Source organism: Taudactylus pleione, unplaced genomic scaffold (assembly GCF_031769625.1).
Source record: "Taudactylus pleione unplaced genomic scaffold, aTauple2 ptg000523l, whole genome shotgun sequence".
Lineage (NCBI taxonomy): Eukaryota > Metazoa > Chordata > Amphibia > Anura > Myobatrachidae > Taudactylus > Taudactylus pleione.
In genome coordinates, this window is record NW_028284925.1 from 1,365,369 (window position 1) to 1,385,827 (window position 20,459).

Here is a 20,459-nt window from a genome sequence, read left to right on the forward strand (position 1 = left end):
ATATGTAATTCTGTGTGTATATGTGTCATGGTGTATACAGTATGTTATGTGTACACTGTGTATGTGTTAGTGTGTATATATATATGTTTAATTGTGTGCATGTGTCAATGTGTATATATGCCCCTGTCTTCATGAGGCCCGGGGGTAGGCTCTGTGTGGCTTGGAGGGGGCCCCCACATCTTAGTTGCCCTGGGGCCCCCACAAGCCTTAATCCGGCCCTGGTAGCAGCCGCACCCACAGCACCAGAGCAGACGCTGAAGGAGGACAGGGTGGCCAGACACAGCAGCACCAGTGCAGACGCTGAAGGAGGACAGGGTGGCCAGACACAGCAGCACCAGTGGGCGGCAGGAGGTACAATGGGCAGCAGAAGCACCAGACTCTCTCAATGCTAAGTTTTCAATGATGTCATTATTGTGAGCTAAACCAAAGCATCCCCTTTAAATAACATACCAAATTCCAGGATAGAACCTAGGATTTTGCTGGGGTATGGCAAAACTTCCTGGGTCTGGCTTTTGTCTGTAACGGTCTGACCCGGGTTGGCAGTCCCGGTTTCGCGCCCCTTCAATTGACAAGAGTTATGGATTTATAACCCAAGTCAGTGCTGTGTTTTTAGACCCAGTTCCCACAGAAAAAGAACTGATTGGCTGTTCGGGGCTGCCTGAGGCTGTTACTGATGACTTCATCAGCGGCAGACAGAGATGACGCCTAGTAATGGCGGCACTTGGTATCCCTCTCCAACCAGGGCCGGCTCTAGACATTGTGGAGCTCAGGGCGAAAGTTCCCAGTTGCCCCCCCCCCCCCAAAAAAAAGAAAGAACTTTTTTTAGATAACATAACATTATGCCACACGCAGTAATGGCCTTTATAAAACATTATGCCACATGCAGTAATGCCCTTTATAACACACGATGCCACACGCAGTAATGCCCTTTATAACACACGATGCCACAATCAGTAATGCCCTTTATAACACATTATACCACACGCAGTAATGCCCTTTATAACACATTATACCACAGGCAGTATTGCCCTGTATTACACATTATGCCACACGCAGTAATGCCCTTTACAACACACTATGCCACACGCAGTAATGCCCTTTACAACACACTATGCCACACGCAGTAATGCCCTTTACAACACACTATGCCACATGTAGTAATGCCCTTTATAACACACTATGCCACAGGCAGTAATGCCCTTTATAACACATTATACCACACGCAGTAATGCCCTGTATTACACATTATGCCACACGCAGTAATGCCCTTTACAACACACTATGCCACACGCAGTAATGCCCTTTACAACACACTATGCCACACGCAGTAATGCCCTTTACAACACACTATGCCACACGTAGTAATGCCCTTTATAACACACTATGCCACAGGCAGTAATGCCCTTTATAACACATTATACCACACGCAGTAATGCCCTTTATAACACATTATACCACACGCAGTAATGCCCTGTATAACACATTATGCTATATGCAGTAATAACCTGTATAATACATTGTGCCACACACAGTAATTACCTTTATAATACATTATCCCCAATTCAAATTACACCACACAGTAGTCCCTTATGTTATGACACAAAGTGGTGCCCCTTTTACATAATGCCAAAATTTGTGTATCTTATACACAAGACCCACAGTAGTAGTGCCCCTAATACAATGCCCACAATAGTAGTGCCCCTTATACAATGCCCACAGCAGTGGTGCCCCTTACACAATTGCCCCAGCAGTGGTGCCCCCCATGCAGTGCCCCCATTAGTAGTACCCCCAGTGGTAATGCCCGCTATAGTAGTTCCCCCAGTAGTAAAGCTCCACAGTAGTAATTCCCCAATTAGTAATGCCCCCTATAGTAGTGCCCACAGTAGTAATGCCCCCTATAGTAGTGCCCACAGTAGTAATGCCCCCATTAGTAGTGCCCACAGTAGTAATGCCAGTAGTAATGTCCCTTATTGTAGTTCCCTCAGTAGTAATGCCCCCCATTAGTAATGCCCCCATAAGTAATGCTCCCCAGTAGTACTGCCCCCATTAGTACTGCCCCCATTAGTACTGCTCCCCAGTAGTACTGCCCCCATTAGTACTGCCCCATTAGTAATGCTCCCATTAGTACTGCCCCCATTAGTAATGCTCCCCAGTAGTACTGCCCTCATTAGTAATGCTCCCCAGTAGTACTGCCCCCATTAGTACTGCTCCCCAGTAGTACTGCCCCCATTAGTACTGCCCCATTAGTAATGCTCCCATTAGTACTGCCCCCATTAGTAATGCTCCCCAGTAGTACTGCCCCCATTAGTAATGCTCCCCAGTAGTACTGCCCCCATTAGTAATGCTCCCCAGTAGTACTGCCCCCATTAGTAATGCTCCCCAGTAGTACTGCCCCCATTAGTAATGCTCCCCAGTAGTAATGCCCCCATTAGTAATGCTCCCCAGTAGTACTGCCCCCATTAGTACTGCCCCCATTAGTAATGCTCCCCAGTAGTACTGCCCCCATTAGTAATGCTCCCCAGTAGTAATGCCCCCATTAGTAATGCCCCCTGTAGTAATGTCCCCAGAAATAATGCCCCCTGTAGTTGTGCCCACTAGTAGTAATGCCCCCTATAGTCGTCCCTCAGTAGTAATGCCCCCCAGTGCTGGTGCTTCTGACTGTAAGAGAAAAAAAAAAACACAATACTTACTTTTAGCCGCGCTCCTGCTTCCGCTGCCGCTGCCGCTGCTGTCTGGTCCGACGGCGGCTCCTCGGATCTATGGGGAGACGTGATGACATCATGACGTCCCTCCCATAGTACTCTCTGCCGGAAGCCGGAGCTCAGGAGTGAGCTCCGGCTTTCGGATGCCGCTGCAGGGAGGGAGCTGAGTGCCTGCTGATAACGATATCAGCGGGCACCCGGCAAATGCAGCCTCCCGGCAGCGGCGGCGGCGGCGGCGGTTGGGGGGGGGGGATGGGACCAGCGCATTTTTTTTTTCCCTTCTGGTTTTTTTTCCGGTGGGGGGGACTCAGTGGTGCCCTCTAGGTGTTGGTGCTCCGGGCAACGGCACTGTTAGCCTGCACCTAGAACCGCCACTGTCTCCAACACAAAGTGCTTCCTTCCCCTCCTAAAGGTGTACTGTGCAATGTAGCACAGTGTCAGCAGCAGCCTGAGGCAATCACTTACTGTGAAATACAGCAAATACACTATCGCTGAATACCAGGTATTCTGGGCAACACATGTGCTTGGTGGCCAAGATTACAGAAATTCAATCTAGGAGCACCACCTAGTCCAGTGGTTCCCAAACTGTGCGCTGTGGCACCCTGGGGTGCCTCGGGACACTTGCAGGGGTGCCCCAGGTTGGTGGTACAGCACCAAATCAAATTATTTATGGTCAATGTAATGTAAATATGTGGACAAAGAGAAGCGCAAACCTGTCCTCACCACATAACTGACCCTAAGGATGACATATAAGCACTATATACTACACTTTACTATTTTACTACATATTTTTCTGAATCTCTCAATAACAACGTTTGGCTTAGGGGTGCCGTAAAAACAACGCTGATACTCTAGGGCGCCGTGATTCAAAAAACAGTTTTGGGAACCTCTGACCTAGTCCCGTAATAGAAAGCTCCCACCCTTGTATGACCTCATTTTTGGGAGCCAAAAAAGCGTCTTCTTTTATTCATAAAGTACTTCACACTAATGTCTGAAAGGGTTAGACGCGGGAATGTCTCGGGTCTGAGGTGCAGTGTGAATGGGGTTTTCAAAACAGGAGCTGTGTATTTGCCTGGATGTATTTTAATGATTGTGATAAACCCTTGGAGGGAATAAACCCCTTGTTTATAGGATGTTAATTTTAATGCACTTCATCTATCTGCAGGGCCGTAGAGAGCCGACCTGGGGAAGGGGCTACGAGCTGGGGAAGGGGCGTAGCCTAACCACAGGAGGTGTGGCCACATTCCCTTAGGGAAAAAAGGGGGCCAAGCTACGCGGCCGTGCACGTTGGGGATGGGGGTGCTGTGATCAGTGTGATTGCTCCCCCCCCACAGGCAGAGAAGGCGAGTAGTCTCCCACTGCAGCCCAGCACACAGCAGCGTATGCTGGGCTGCTGGCAAGTAATGGGGAGGCAAGCGTCAGACCCCCAAGTCCCCCACCAGGCCCCTCCAGCATGCCCAGGCAATTAGTACCCGCTCCCCCACTTGTTTCGGCGCCCCTGTCTATCTGTGGCAATCCTTCTAACATAACAATAATTGGCGTAGAGATAACAGGTGACTACATTATCACTGGGGATCAGTTGTTATTTAAAATTACAACATTTCAACATTATAAAAAGGTGCTTTTGTGTAATAAGAGATTATCTGTTTTCACACAAGCAATCTTATTCAATTCGGCAACAGTATCAGAATGTTTAACTCTTATCAGACACATTTTTAGTGTAGTGCATTGGCTCCCAAACGCACGGCCGCCTCGATGTTTGTCCAGTGCGCATGCGCACGAGGGAGCTGGCTCCTGCGTGCGCATGCGTGAGACCCGCTACTACCGACAGCGCCGGTCGTAGCGGGTCTCTTTCCAAAGGGGGCGAGCTGTCGATGTTGATTGACCGCTCGCCCCGTTTGGAAGGCGGGCCGGGGGGGTGGCAGCCCAAACAGAGGCGTTCCCATGGGAACGCCTGCCGTTTGGGGGAGGCCCCACTGACATCACTAGTGACAGAGCCAGAAGCTCTCCGGGGCTTACGACAAGTGAGACCCTACCCTAGGGTCTCGACGTAAGCCCCGATGGTCGCGATGGTCTATGACCATCGCAACCATCACCCTAACGGTCGTTAGAGCTGTGGGTGTAAACCCACAGCCTAACGACCGAAACAGAGGCGGGCGGTCAGTTTCTGAGCGACCGCTTGCATCCTCCGACTGCCTCTGAATGAGGGCCTCAGTCCTTAAGGCACCCTAATGGTCAAAGTTTTAAGGATATCCATGGTTGAGCACAGATGGTTAAATCAAAAGGCTGAGGAACTGGGGTGTGGCTCTGCTCAGCCTGGATGGACGTGTCTCGAGGGAGCTCTTGCTTTGGCCCCTCATTAAAGCATCCCAGCGACTGTTGGCAGAATCCCACTAGGCTGCCTTCACTCCCTCGGGTGTCTGCACTTGCCCTGACCTTCCTGCTGGACTCAGGAGGCGATCTGCGGGGTCCGGTGTCCTGAGGCCTGCTCCACTTTCAGGATCCGCGGCCTTGATTCCTGAGCTCTGGCGGCGGAGCACGTGATGTCACCACCACAACTGCTGCTAATTCCTCCTGTCTCTGTCTGCTGGCCTGCTGGAATTACCCTGACCCTCAGTGGAGGCACCTCTCCCTAAGGTACCAGCTATAAACGCCCGCGAATCGCTGGAGGCCGCCATTTTGGTATTTCCCCTGCAACCTAAAGTGTGTGTGTGTTAGGGGTGAGCGGGTTCGGATTTCTGAAATCCGAACCCCCCCGAGCCCCCCCGATCCGAGGCAGATCCGAGTCAGGCTCGACTTTTCCCGCCTGACTCGGATCTGAAATCGAGGCAAAACGTCATCATCCTGCCTTCCGAGTCTCGCGGGTTTTGGATCCTATATAAGGTACCCGCGTCGGCGCCATTTTCTCACTCGGCTGTGGACAGTGAAGAGGGAGGGTGGGAGTTAGGGCTGTGTAGTGTAGTGTAGTGTAGTGCTGCTGTTGTCCACTACTTCAAAGTCCATAGGGGCTGGCTGTGTTGTGCTGTGCTGCTGTTGTTAATAGGGGCTGTGTCCACTACTTCAAAGTCCATAGGGGCTGGCTGGACTGTGTTGTGCAGGCAGTTCTCCATAGGGGCTGTGTCCACTCCAAAGTCCTGTGCAGTGTCCCAGTCCTAAAGGGGTGCTGTAGTGTTGTCCAGGGGGTGCTCTGTCCATCAGGGGTGCTCCCCCCAAGTGCTAAAAATATAATATATTTTCTGTGTTTGTGAATTGTGTGCGCAGTAGCCGCACGTGCATCAACAAAGTAGTGCCAAGCGTGCGCCTGTGTCATAAGTAAAGGGCCGGCTGGCTTGACCGTTAAAGGGTGCTGTAACCCCCAAAGTACACTCCAATCCAAACCAAAAAAAAATTATTTTCTGTGTTTGTGAATTGTGTGCGCAGTAGCCGCACGTGCATCAACAAAGTAGTGCCAAGCGTGCGCCTGTGTCATAAGTAAAGGGCCGGCTGGCTTGACTGTTAAGGGTGCTGTAACCCCCGAAAGTACACTCCAGTCCAAACCAAAAAAAAAATTATTTTCTGTTTGTGAATTGTGTGCGCAGTAGCCGCACGTGCATCAACAAAGTAGTGCCAAGCGTGCGCCTGTGTCATAAGTAAAGGGCCGGCTGGCTTGACCTTTAAAGGGTGCTGTAACCCCTGAAAGTACACTCCAGTCCAAACCAAAAAAAAATTATTTTCTGTGTTTGTGAATTGTGTGCGCAGTAGCCGCACGTGCATCAACAAAGTAGTGCCAAGCGTGCGCCTGTGTCATAAGTAAAGGGCCGGCTGGCTTGACCGTTAAAGGGTGCTGTAACCCCCGAAAGTACACTCCAGTCCAAACCCAAAAAAAATTATTTTCTGTGTTTGTGAATTGTGTGCGCAGTAGCCGCACGTGCATCAACAAAGTAGTGCCAAGCGTGCGCCTGTGTCATAAGTAAAGGGCCGGCTGGCTTGACCGTTAAAGGGTGCTGTAACCCCCGAAAGTACACTCCAGTCCAAACCAAAAAAAAATTATTTTCTGTGTTTGTGAATTGTGTGCGCAGTATCCGCACGTGCATCAACAAAGTAGTGCCAAGCGTGCGCCTGTGTCATAAGTAAAGGGCCGGCTGGCTTGACCGTTAAAGGGTGCTGTAACCCCCGAAAGTACACTCCAGTCCAAACCAAAAAAAAAATTATTTTCTGTGTTTGTGAATTGTGTGCGCAGTATCCGCACGTGCATCAACAAAGTAGTGCCAAGCGTGCGCCTGTGTCATAAGTAAAGGGCCGGCTGGCTTGACCGTTAAAGGGTGCTGTAACCCCCGAAAGTACACTCCAGTCCAAACCAAAAAAAAAATTATTTTCTGTGTTTGTGAATTGTGTGCGCAGTAGCCGCACGTGCATCAACAAAGTAGTGCCAAGCGTGCGCCTGTGTCATAAGTAAAGGGCCAGCTGGCTTGACCGTTAAGGGTGCTGTAACCCCCGAAAGTACACTCCAGTCCAAACCAAAAAAAAAATTATTTTCTGTGTTTGTGAATTGTGTGCGCAGTAGCCGCACGTGCATCAACAAAGTAGTGCCAAGCGTGCGCCTGTGTCATAAGTAAAGGGCCGGCTGGCTTGACCGTTAAGGGTGCTGTAACCCCCGAAAGTACACTCCAGTCCAAACCCCAAAAAAAAATTATTTTCTGAGTTTGTGAATTGTGTGCGCAGTAGCCGCACGTGCATCAACAAAGTAGTGCCAAGCGTGCGCCTGTGTCATAAGTAAAGGGCCGGCTGGCTTGACCGTTAAGGGTGCTGTAACCCCCGAAAGTACACTCCAGTCCAAACCAAAAAAAATAATATTTTCTGTGTTTGTGAATTGTGTGCGCAGTAGCCGCACGTGCATCAACAAAGTAGTGCCAAGCGTGCGCCTGTGTCATAAGTAAAGGGCCGGCTGGCTTAACCGTTAAGGGTGCTGTAACCCCCGAAAGTACACTCCAGTCCAAACCAAAAAAAAAATAATTTTCTGAGTTTGTGAATTGTGTGCGCAGTAGCCGCACGTGCATCAACAAAGTAGTGCCAAGCGTGCGCCTGTGTCATAAGTAAAGGGCCGGCTGGCTTGACCGTTAAGGGTGCTGTAACCCCCGAAAGTACACTCCAGTCCAAACCAAAAAAAAAATTATTTTCTGTGTTTGTGAATTGTGTGCGCAGTAGCCGCACGTGCATCAACAAAGTAGTGCCAAGCGTGCGCCTGTGTCATAAGTAAAGGGCCGGCTGGCTTGACCGTTAAGGGTGCTGTAACCCCCGAAAGTACACTCCAGTCCAAACCAAAAAAAAATTATTTTCTGTGTTTAGCCGCACGTATATATCAAATCGATATAACATAAATGGAGGACCAAACTTTCTCCGATAAAAATAAAATAGAGAAAGATCAAGAACCACTTCCTCCTAGTGCTGAAGCTGCTGCCACTAGTCATGACATAGACGATAACATGCCATCAACGTCGTCTGCCAAGGCCGATGCCCAATGTCATAGTAGAGGGCACATACAATCCCAAATGGCAAAGTTCAGGAAAATGACCTTGAAAAAGACATTTAAATCAGCTGAAGAGAAATGTAAACTTGCCAATATGCCATTTACGACACGGAGTGGCAAGGAACGGCTAAGGTCAATCCCTAGTATGTTCATGACTAGTGGTTCAGCTTCACATGACGATGGAAGCCCTCCTCCCACTAAAAAAATCAAAAGAGTTAAGCTGGCAAAAGCACAGCGAAGAACTGTGCTTTCTAAGAAGATATCACAAATCCCCAAGGAGAGTCCAAGTGTGGTGGTGGTTGCGATGCCTGACCTTCCCAGCACTGGACGGGAAGAGGTGGCTCTTTCCACCATTTGCACGCCCCCTGCAAGTGCTGAAAGGAGCACCCACAGTCCACTTGCTGATATGCAAATTGAAGATGTCACTGTTGAAGTACAACAGGATGAGGATACTGGTGTAGCTGGCGCTGAGGAGGAAGTTGGCGAGGAGGATTCTGATGGTGATGTGGTTTGTTTAAATCAGGCTCCGGGGGAGACAGTTGTTGTCCGTGGGATGAAAAAGCCCATCACGGTCATGCCTGGGCAGAAGACCAAACATTCCACCTCTTTGGTCTGGCAATATTTCTATCCAAATCCGGACAACAACTGTCTTGCCATATGTACCATTTGTAAAGGTGAAATAAGTAGGGGTAGGGACGTCAACCACCTAGGAACATCCTCCCTTATACGGCACCTGCAGCGCGTTCATAAAAAGTTACTGTCAAGTTCAGAAACTTTGGCTAAGACCGTAAGCAGTCCAGGGACACCTAAATCCCGTTGTCCTGTTGTATCCAAGCGCCTGCAAACCACACCGTCAACTCCCTCCTCGTCAATTTCCTCCTTAGTCAGGATCGAAAGTAGTCCTGCAGGCCATGTCACTGGCATGACTGACTCTCCTATCCGGGATTCCTCTGGAGGATCCTGCATTGCTACGCCTACTGCTGCCGCTGCTGCTGTTGCTGCTGCTGGGAGTCGTTCATCATCCCAGAGAGGAAGTAGGAACACCACTACTTTTACTAAACAATTGACCCTCCAACAGTCCTTAGCGAGGAGGATGAAGTACGACAGCAGTCATCCTGAAGCAAAACGTATAACTGAGGCCTTGACTGCTATGTTGGTGTTAGACGTGCGTCCGGTATCCGCCATTAGTGCAGTGGGATTTAGACAATTGATGGAGGTAGTGTGTCCCCGGTTCCAAATCCCGTCTAGATTCCACTTCACTAGGCAGGCGATACCGAGACTGTACAGAAACGTCAGAAAAAGTGTCCTCAGTGTCCTGAAAAATGCCGTTGTACACAATGTCCACTTAACCACGGACATGTGGACAAGTGGAGCAGGGCAGACTAAGGACTATATGACTGTGACAGCCCACTGGGTAGATGTATCACCTTATGCAGCAACAGCAGCAGCGTCACCAGTAGCAGCATCTCAGAAACGCCAGCTCGCTACAAGGCAGGCTACTCTGTGTATCACCGGTTTCAGTAAGAGGCACACCGCCGACAACCTCTTAGAGAAACTGAGGGAAATCATCGCCCAGTGGCTTACCCCACTTAGACTCTCCTGGAGATTTGTGATATCTGACAACGCCACCAATATTGTGCGGGCATTACATCTGGGCAAATTCCAGCACGTCCCATGTTTTGCTCACACAATAAACTTGGTGGTGCAGAATTTTCTGAAAAGCGACAGGGGCGTGCAGGAGACGCTTTGGGTGGCCCGAAAAATTTCTGGCCACTTTCGCCATTCAGCGACTGCGTGCCGAAGACTGGAGCGCCAGCAAACACTCTTGAACCTGCCCCGCCATCACCTGAAGCAAGAGGTTGTGACGCGGTGGAACTCAACCCTCTATATGCTTCAGAGGATGGAGGAGCAGCAAAAGGCCATACAAGCCTATACATCCACCTATGACATAGGCAAAGGAGGGGGTATGCACCTGACTCAAGCGCAGTGGAGAATGATTTCCGTGTTGTGCAAGGTTCTCCAGCCCTTCGAACTTGCCACACGTGAAGTCAGTTCAGACACAGCCAGCTTGAGTCAGGTCATTCCCCTCATCAGGCTTTTGCAGAAGCAGCTGGAGAAAGTGAAGGAGGAGCTAAGATGGAGCGATTCCGCTCGGCATGTGGGACTTGTGGATGAAGCCCTTCATTCGCTTTGCCAGGATTCCAGGGTGGTCAATCTGTTGAAATCAGACCACTACATTTTGGCCATCGTGCTTGATCCTAGGTTTAAAGCCTATGTGGTGTCTCTCTTTCCGGCCGACACAAGCCTGCAGAGGTGCAAAGACCTGCTGGTGAACACACTGTCAGCTGAAGCAGAACGTGACACGTCAACGGCTCCTTCTTCATTTTCTCCCGCAACTGGGGCTGCCAGGAAAAAACTTAGGTATCCTAAGCAACCCGCTGGCGGTGATGCAGGGCAGGCAGGACCAAGTTTGGACATCTGGTCCGGACTGAAGGACCTGGCAACAATTTCTGACATATCTACTGTCACTGCATATGATACTGTCACCATTGACAGAATGGTGGAGGATTACATCGGTGACAGCATCCAAGTAGGCATGTCAGACAGTCCATACCTGTACTGGCAGGAAAAAGAGGCAATTTGGAGGCCCCTGTACAAGCTGGCTCTATTTTACCTGAGTTGCCCCCCCTCCAGTGTGTACTCCGAAAGAGTGTTTAGTGCAGCCGGGAACCTTGTCAGCGAAAGGCGTAGGAGGTTGCTTCCACAGAATGTGGAGAAGATGATGTTCATCAAAATGAATTATCAGCTCTTCCAGGGAGACCAGCCTCCAGAAGGTACAGAGGGACCTGTGGTGGTGGATTCAAGTGGGGACGAGTTAATACTTTGTGAGGATGAGGATGTACACACTGAAGAGGGTGAGGAATCGGTGGATGAGGAGGATGAGGATGACATCTTGCCTCCGTAGAGCCAGTTTGTGCAGGGACACATTAATTGCCAGCTTGTTTTGTGGGGGCCCAAACGAACCAATCATTTCAGCCACAGTTGTGTGGCAGACCCTGGCGCTGAAATGATTGATTTGTTAAAGTGTGCATGTCCTGTTTATACAACATAAGGGTGGGTGGGAGGGCCCAAGGACAATTCCATCTTGCACTTCTTTTTTTTCTTTGCATTATGTACAGTTTGGGGCCTAGTTTTTCTAACTGCCGTCCTGTCTGCCACTGCAGTGTCACTCCTAGATGGGTCACGTGTTTGTGCCGCCCACTCGTGTCGCTTAGCATAGTCATCCAGCTACCTCGGTGCAACCTTTTGGACATAAAAACACTATTGTGAGGTGTGAGGTGTTCAGAATAGACTGGAAATGAGTGGAAATTAAGGTTATTGAGGTTAATAATAGCATAGGAGCAGAGAAACCAACAAATTCTGTGATTTTAGCTGTTTTTATGCTTTTTTAAAAAAAAATACAGATCCAAAACATAAAACCCAGAACCCAAAACACGGAAGGGTGGTTTTGGCAAAACCAATCCAGATCCAAAACACGAAGAAAGATCCAGATCCAAAACCAAAACACAAAACACGAACAGTGGCCGGTGCACACCCCTAGTGTGTGTGTGCCTGTGTAGTGGCTGCCCTGCTCCTTTTACCAGCTGAAACAGCTTCTATGGCCCCAAGGCCCCCTGACTCCATCTCTTCCAAGATTGGTGACTGAGTGCCCTCCAATTGCACTCCTCTGCAGTGTTGCCATAAAATACCCTTGCTCCTTCCTCCATGTCACACACATGAGACCCCTGCTGCTCTTACACCTCTGATCTAGAACACAGTACATCCAACATCCACACCACAGTCCCTTTTCTTACTACTTGCAAATCTCACCCCAGAGGATTGTCATGCCTGTTAAATGAGGCAAACTTTCCACCCTCGCACCTCCTATTAGATTCACCTCTCAGAAAACTCCTGATTTGACATCTATTGGAAAGTCTATTGTGGCGCCGACATCCTTGATTGCTGCATCGCCTAATTCTGCCACTGGACCTGATCTCTCTGATGATGCTCCGCTTACGGTCCATACATTGCACCAGATGCTCCAGGCATTTAGGACAGACCTCACCTCTGACTTCCAGACCTCCGTCAGACAACTCACTGGTGAAGTGGCAGATACTGGTGATCGTACAAATCATTTAGAGAACAAAATGCAGGAGCTGGTCTCTACCCACAACTATCTCCTCCTTTCCCATAATTCAGTTCTGGTGGAACTTTCGACTGTCAAAGACAAGCTTGCTGATCTTGGGGACAGGTCCAGAAGGAATAATGTTAAGATCAGAGGTGTCCCGGAGTCTGTATCTAATGACGACCTTCGGGATTATGCTTTGACCCTTTTAAAAAAATTATTGCCTTCTGCTGAGGATCGGGATTTGCTGATTGACTAGATTCACCGTCTTCCTAAACCCCGCTCTGCCTCTGGAAGCTCTCCCCCAAGAGACCCTTCTACATCTCCATTTTTGTCATATTAAAGAGGATATTCTCAGGGCTGCATGCTTGGCGGAGGACACGGATGTATTGAATGGCCTGCAGCTCTTCCCAGACTTCTCGATTCATACTATAAGCAAGCGCAGGTTCTTCCAACCCATTACGAAGGCTCTCCAGGACCATGATATACAGTATCGCTTGGGGTTTCTAGTTATGCTTCTAATACGGAAGGATGAATCCACTTACGTTATCTCATCCCTGGAGGCCGGTGCCAAACGTCTGACTGAATGGAACATTACCGTCTTGATTGCCTCAGCATCTCAGGGATTCCCTCTTCAGCCTGACTGGTCCCAGGTGGGATGAAGATGTGCCTAGTTTCTTCACTTCGGCTTTTCATATTTTTCCCGTATTTGCTGGCTACGACGGAGTTGGTTTGGACTGAGCCTCTGTCAACTATCCTATTTCATTGGTTCTGTTTGCTGATGGTTGGACTACAGTATCTCTCGAGGCACCATTCTCTCCTACTCCATCATTCCAGCATCTCCATGTTTCTACCTTGGATGTCGTGTTCTGCCATCCTCGGTTGCAAGTATTATTCATTATTTACTGCTGGACTTTCAATGTCTGATATGTCTGGTTTATCTTAATATTTTGACTGTGGTTTTTCTGTTCTCTCACTTTAGGTTTTTCTCAATACCGTATTTTGCAATGCAAATATCTTTCTAAAAAAAAAAACTCTAGATGTTTTTGGCTTACTGTGATATCTCACCTCTAAGTTATATTGAGCTTTTAAGATATTGCAATATGTTAATCTATTATATTGTGCTATTTTCTGTGTTCTATCTCATAAATGGTCTCATGGGTGGGGAATTTCTCAGCCTAAACCCCACGTGTTAACTATGTTGCCGTATCTTTTTCCTACGGCAACTATTGTGGCCCGATATACTAGGCCTTTTGGATTTTTTTTGTTGTTTTTCCCTTACCTATGTTTTTTTTTTTATTGTGTTTGACAGGTGCATCTAGGGCATCCCTTTTCTCTCATTATCTCATATTATAAAATGGTTAACAAAATTTCCCTTAATGTTACATAGCTTAACTCCCCACATACAGTAAGAGACGGCTCCACTTTTACAGCTGAAAATTGAGCATAAAAATGGTAGATTTCTTGTTCTTATAGGTACTATTGACGACACTTTGGTTACCTTAGTCTCTTTATATGCCCCCAACTCCCATCAGGTCCTTTTCCTTCGGGAAACTTTTGAGGAAATATATAAAGTTCGCCGGGGCGCACTTATCCTAATGGGCAATTTTAATTTAGTCCTTGATCCTAAAATGGATAGATCCTCTCCCCATGGTTCTCTCTCTTCCTCCCGGAATCTAGGCCCTTCTTTGGATTTTAAGAAATTGTTATCAGAGTTCGACTTGTATGACACCTGGCGCACCTATTTTCCTGATGGCTTGGATTATACCTTTTTCTCTTCAGTCCATAATAGTTACTCTAGAATAGATCTTATTTTATTAGAAGATTAACATTCTTCCCATTACATGGTCTGATCATGCTCCTGTCTTATGGACCTGGGATATGGGTCAGCGTTTCCCCTCAGCACGCCCCTGACGCTTTCCTGAATACCAATTAACTGATCCTGAGACTCTGAAGGCCCTTACCGACTCCCTTACATCGTATATGCAGACTAATTCCAATGCGGAAACTTCTATTTTCACTTACTGGTGTGTTTTGAAAGCAGTACTCCGATCGTGGTACTTCTATCCAGAAGGGAGCTCAGCTCAAGGCTCACTCTCGAAAAGTGCAGAGTGATTTAGAGTCAACCCTCAGGTCTTTAGAGTCTCAGAATCAAATCCGCCCAACTATGACTTTGCGTAAACAGCTCCAAGAGATGAGACACCAGCTGCAGACACTCTTCAGGCTTCGCATGCGTTCAGCCCTTTGCCTGCCTCCATCATAAGTTTTATACTGCTGGAAATAAAGCTTCTCATTTGCTAGCACATAAACTTCACGGTAAGCAGGCTTGTAATAGGATTAAATGCCTTATTACTCCCTTGGGTAAACAATTCCTTAATCCCCTTGATATCGCTAACCTATTTTCGGACTACTACGCTAAATTGTATAATCTGCATGAGGATCCTTCCACTCCCCAACCCTCAACTAGTACCATTTCCTCATTTCTAGATAGCCTCCCTCTCCCCTCCCTTGATGCGGATAGTTTGGTGTCTTTGAATGCCCCTTGGTCTCTGGAGGAAATTCAGCTGGTAATTCAGTAGCTGCCAAAAGGGAAAAGCTCCTGGCCCTGATGGCTTTGTTAATTCCTTTTATTCTGCGTTTGGTGAGTTCCTTTCCCCCCTTCTATTACAGCTTTACACAGAGGCTTCTCATACTGGTTCCTTTCCTGCTGAAATGGTGGAAGCTCAAATTGTGACTATTCCGAAGCCAGGTAAGGACCCCTCTGAACGCAAGAACTATCATCCTATTGCCCTCCTCAATACGGACGTAAAAATGTATGCTAAATTGATAGCCAATCGCCCGAATCCCTTGCTTACGCAACTAATACATCCTGACCAAGTAGGCTTTGCTCTGGGAAGTCAGGCTCCGGTTAATACCCGCAGGGTCCTGGATTTGGTTGAATGGGTATCCTATACTAAGTCGCCATTTCTTCTCCCTTCTCTCGACGCTGAAAGAGCCTTCAATAAGCTCCATTGGGGATACATGCGCCAGGTGTTATCTAAGTTCGGATTGAAGGGAGATATTCTCCATTCTATCTCTGCCCTTTATGCTGGCCCTTCCGCCCGTCTCTTTAGCAACGGTTTCCTTTCATCTTCTTTCCCAATTTCCAATGGCACTACACAGGGTTGCCCCCTCTCTCCATTAATAGTTGTGTTAGCTATCGAACCCCTTGCCCAAACGATTCGTCTGTCCCCGGCGTTCCCTCGGCTTTCAGTTTATAATACTTCTCATAAACTCTGTCTTTTTGCAGACGATATCTTATTGTTTGTAACTAGCCCGGAGACCTCGTTGACTTCCCTATATACTACCCTAGATAACTATAGTGCTGCTTCATATTACAAATTAAATGCCACCAAAACCGAAGCCCTTCCTATCAATATCCCCTCCCCGATTCTCCAATCATTGAAGACACGTTTTCCTTTTACTTGGAAGGATTCTTCCCTATTATCATACCTCCCAACATGACCCTCTCCAGGAGGGACTCAATGCTCCGGTCCTGGACTTCCCTGGTAAGAGGCGGGGCTGCAGCGCAGTTCAAAAGTCAAATAGGGGAGACACACCAACTGTCATTTCACACACTGCCCAACATCACTGGCTGGGACTCACTGGCAGTTGGTGTGACTCCCCTATTTGAATTTTGGACTGTGCTGCAGCCCTGCCTCTTACCAGGGAAGTTTGGGACCAGAGCATTGTGTCCCTCCTGGAGAGAGTCATGTTGGGAGGTATGCTATTATATCTAGGTGTCTCTATCCCCTCTAGTACATTACTATAACAGATGAGACGTTTGATGCTTTCGTAGGTGTGGAAACATAAGCCCCCCAGAATGGCCTATATTCGTATGACTCGCTCGAAGCCACAAGGGGTCTTGCCCTTCCTGACCTCATGAGATATCATGAGGCTGCCCTACTCTCCCAATTATGTGACTGACTGGTTTCTGCCCCCTCACTCTAAGCCCTGGGTGGACTTGGAACGTTCTATCATTAAAGGTTTTCCTCTCCCCGACCTCCTTTGGTTGCCCCGTCAGCTCCTTCCACAATCTCCATTATTCCACGCAGCTGTCCTCAATGTCCTAAGAGTTTGGGATCTTAAGCACAAAACCCATTTTGAGTTTACCCTTCCCACAAGGAATGTTTCCCTCCAGGCGTTAGATAGATCTCTGCCCCATTTGCATTTCTCTTAATCGATGTGCCTTGGCGTCGGGTCTCTGACAGATTTCTTTTCCCCGTCTTCTATTTTACCATTCCCCGATCGTTATGTTAAATTTAATTTAAGTCCATCAGCTTGGTTCTATTATCTTCAATTTAAACACTCCGTTGATAGTATGTATATTGATTCTAATCGGTTTCAATCACCTCCGGATCGAATTTTAGACAGATTAATTAGACCTTCCTCTCGTGGTGCCATATCTTATTGGTATGGTTTATAATCCCCCCCAGATTTGCCGGATAAGTCCCTAGTTCAGCTTAAATGGGAGACTGATCTCCAACCTACTTTTACCCTTAAACAGTGGGAATCTATCCACCTTTCTTCCTTCTCCCTCTCTAAATGCACCAACCATACTGAAATGCATGTCAAGATTTAAATAGATTGTACTCAACTCCCTCTAAACTCCATAATATATGGCCTGCGACTTTAAAATTTTGTTGGCTTCTCTGCCATTCTCATGGCTCTATTTTCCACGTTTTTTGGGAATGCCCTGTTTTAAGCCCTTTTTGGACGGAAGTGTTTACCCTTATATATGATGTATTAGGTCTTACTTTGACCCCAGACCCCTCCTTAGCCCTCCTACATTGGTGTCCTTCCACTGTTCCTAAATCTGCCAGCTACGTCCTAGGTCACATTTTAGTATTGGCTAGGGCTACCATAGCCCAACATTTGAAATCCCTTTGCCTTCCCTCAATTGCGAAAGAAAGAAAGAATTTTTAGAAGTGAGTTTTAAAAGTGATGTTGCCCATAGCAACCAATCAGATTCTACATAACATTTAACTAGCACCTTCTAGAAGATAATAGCTAGAATCTGATTGGTTGCTATGGGTAACATCACTTTTAAAACTCACTTCTAAAAACTCTCACTTTAGTAAATTTACCCCTAAGACTCAGGGCTTAATTCAGAGCCGTCTGTACGGTCTACGACCGCACGGCCGCCTCGATGTTTGTCCAGTGCGCATGCACACGAGGGAGCCGGCTCCCTCGTGTGCATGTGTGAGACCCGTTATGACCGACAGCGCCGGTCGTAGCGGGTCTCTTTCCAAAGGGGGCGAGCTGTCAATGTTGATTGACAGCTCGCCCTGTTTGGAAGGCGGGCCGGGGGGGTGGCAGCCCAAACGGAGGCATTCCCATGGGAACGCCTACCGTTTGGGGGAGTGGAGAACTTCCAGCTCTGACAGAGCCAGAAGCTCTCCAGGGCTTACGACAAGTGAGACCCTACCCTAGGGTCTCGTCGTAAGCCCCGATGGTCGCGATGGTCTATGACCATCGCGACCATCACCCAAGCGGTCGTTAGAGCTGTGGGTGTAAACTCACAGCCTAACGACCGAAACAGAGGCAGCCGGTCAGTATGCAAGTGGCCGCCCAGTTTCTGAGCGACCGCTTGCATCCTCTGAATGAGGGCCTCAATTCCATTTTGAAATGGAGACTAAGGAGGCCCCTTATTCTGCAGCCTCATCTTCTCCTATTATGAAGTGGCTTCCATGGCATATATATATATGTTACAGAGGGCAAGGGTGCCCACCCCCTGCATATGCTACTCCTCAGACCCTCTCCCCGCCTTTCAATTTAAATGAAACTGTGATGGTGGATTCAGACAACTGATTATTATATTTTGTTATCCTTGGATTATTTGTTTATTGATGCCTATGGATGACCATTCTCCCTTATTCCCCCATTTTATATTTTTTTTGTTCTCCCCTATTTACTAATTAAGTCACCTGTGCCCAAGCATGGATATCCTTAAAACCTTGACCGTTAGGGTGCCTTGAGTACCGAGTTTGGGAACCTTTGGTTTAGTGGATTTTTTTCTCTTTTTTTCCCCAGCCCAGCACAGACTGGGGCTTATTTATCATTAAATATTTGTGACATATGCTATCAAAAAAAAATTGGGGGGGGGATACCTGTAAGTTTCCCCTAAATGTATTATGGTGGAATCACAACAGATATCTCTAATATCTGCTGCGGTCCCTCCGTTTCTGACCGCAGTCGCAGCCCCATAGGTTTCTACGAGGGATGCAATGCTGTTGGATTTTGCTGTCCGGAGTTTGGCCCCTGCAGCTAACGCCATTTAAAGATTGCATTGTGCCGCTGTAGCCTACGGGCTACAGTTCACAAAACTAACCGGGAGAGAGTTCTTTTGGAAACACCCCCTGGCAATGGCCGTCGTGCTTGCGCAGGAGTTCCCGAGAGGGGAGTAAAGGAAGCGCTGATGCGGTCACTGCACTCCGAGCTCATCGCAGGGACGGGCGGGAGCCACTGTCCCTGATTGTGCACTTTAATACATTTTGGCGGTAATATCGTGTTCTGCAATGTGATCCTGGGAGGTAATATTGCTCTCAGATCGCACTGAGTATGCGATTATTGATAAATGGGCCCCTCTCTCTCATTGCAGACACACCAATCATTAATGCTGGGCATCCACTATACAATTATCTTGCAGATATCTGTGCAATCTGGCTGGTTGGAATGAAAACCTGGTAATGTATGGGAGCAACTGACAATCGTCACAAACACTGGAAAACAGACAAAAATGGTTGTTCAGACAAATTGCTTAAAAAAACACACAAATGTAACCAATTTGAACAATTGGTTTTTGTCCGTTTTCAAGTGTTTAAAACCATATGATCGACTCAGTTGCTCCCACACATTACCAGGTTTTCATTCCAACCAGCCATATTGGACAGATATCTGACAGAAAATTGTATAGTGGATGCCCAGCATTAGCGCTCTGTTTTAATCCTATTAAAAGTTATCCTAATTGGAAGGTTACAGTACTCTTATCCACAGCTGCGATCAGGGATAGGTGTATGCTTAGCCCTATGCAGAAAACCAACATATATAAAGATATCGACATCGCTAATAGACAAGACAATTTATTATAGTATAGATAAGAAGTATAAAAAAACCCTATACAATTCAAATAGTTAAAAAATAAAAACACAGTAAATACGGATATTCCACCGACAGGTATAGCCACATAACACAGCATAAGGGACATTCAAGAAATGATAAAGAAATATATATTTATATATCAGTCCCGAACTGTACTCTGCTATTTTAATGATTCAAAGTGTGTGAGTACTTTAATCCTTTACTCCCTTAAAACACTTATAGCTCCTCCACTTTAGAGATTAAATCAGTCCAAAGCTCCTGTTATGGCATATAGCTGTTCTAATTGAAATGACTTTCAGCTGGAGTTAGGAGTGAGACAGGCAAGTGGTCTATTTGGAAGACAGGGAAGGAGCAATATTGTTTGCAGAGAATGAGAAGCTCTTGTTAGATTATTGCAGAAAGCGGTTAGTCTTTGTAAGGAGTGTTAGTAGGATTCCAGTAAGCACGAATGCATAGCAAGTGGTAAAACTTTCATTGTGATCCATATTCATTCAAGAGCTTATAGTTATCCCAATACGTTCCATATGCAGACAGAAACAAATCCTCTGCCTCATAATCAGTCCTGTACTCACAGTGCTCCCGGGAGATATAAATGGTAAATACCAACTGGTTTTCAATAGCACAATCCTTTACGCGTTTCTCTGCCTTTTGTACATTCAGCGGCTTCCTCAGAAGTCTGTATCTTTTCTCAAACTCACCTGGGTTCTATCACAGGGATCGGCGCAATGCGCATGTGCCGTCAGTAAGTATCCAAGCCTCATTATGGGAAGGGACCATGTGATAGTCTCTAGGAGGAGGTTCTGATTGCCTTCACTCCAGCTTCTTAGCTGGTCTTTGGTGTGCATGATCTATAGCCTTCATGCGTTCCAGCGGTACACTTCCGCGTTTCATATGCCCGGAAGGGAACAGGCAATTATCAAATTGATTTTAATTGGGATACTGTACA

The 20,459-nt window shown here is 47.4% G+C and overlaps 1 protein-coding gene across 1 annotated transcript in view; it reads right to left on the bottom strand.

The window, feature by feature from the left end:
* Positions 1-20,459, bottom strand: part of LOC148501247 (uncharacterized) — a 115,028-nt gene that overhangs the window by 20,767 nt on the left and 73,802 nt on the right. The window lies entirely within an intron of this gene.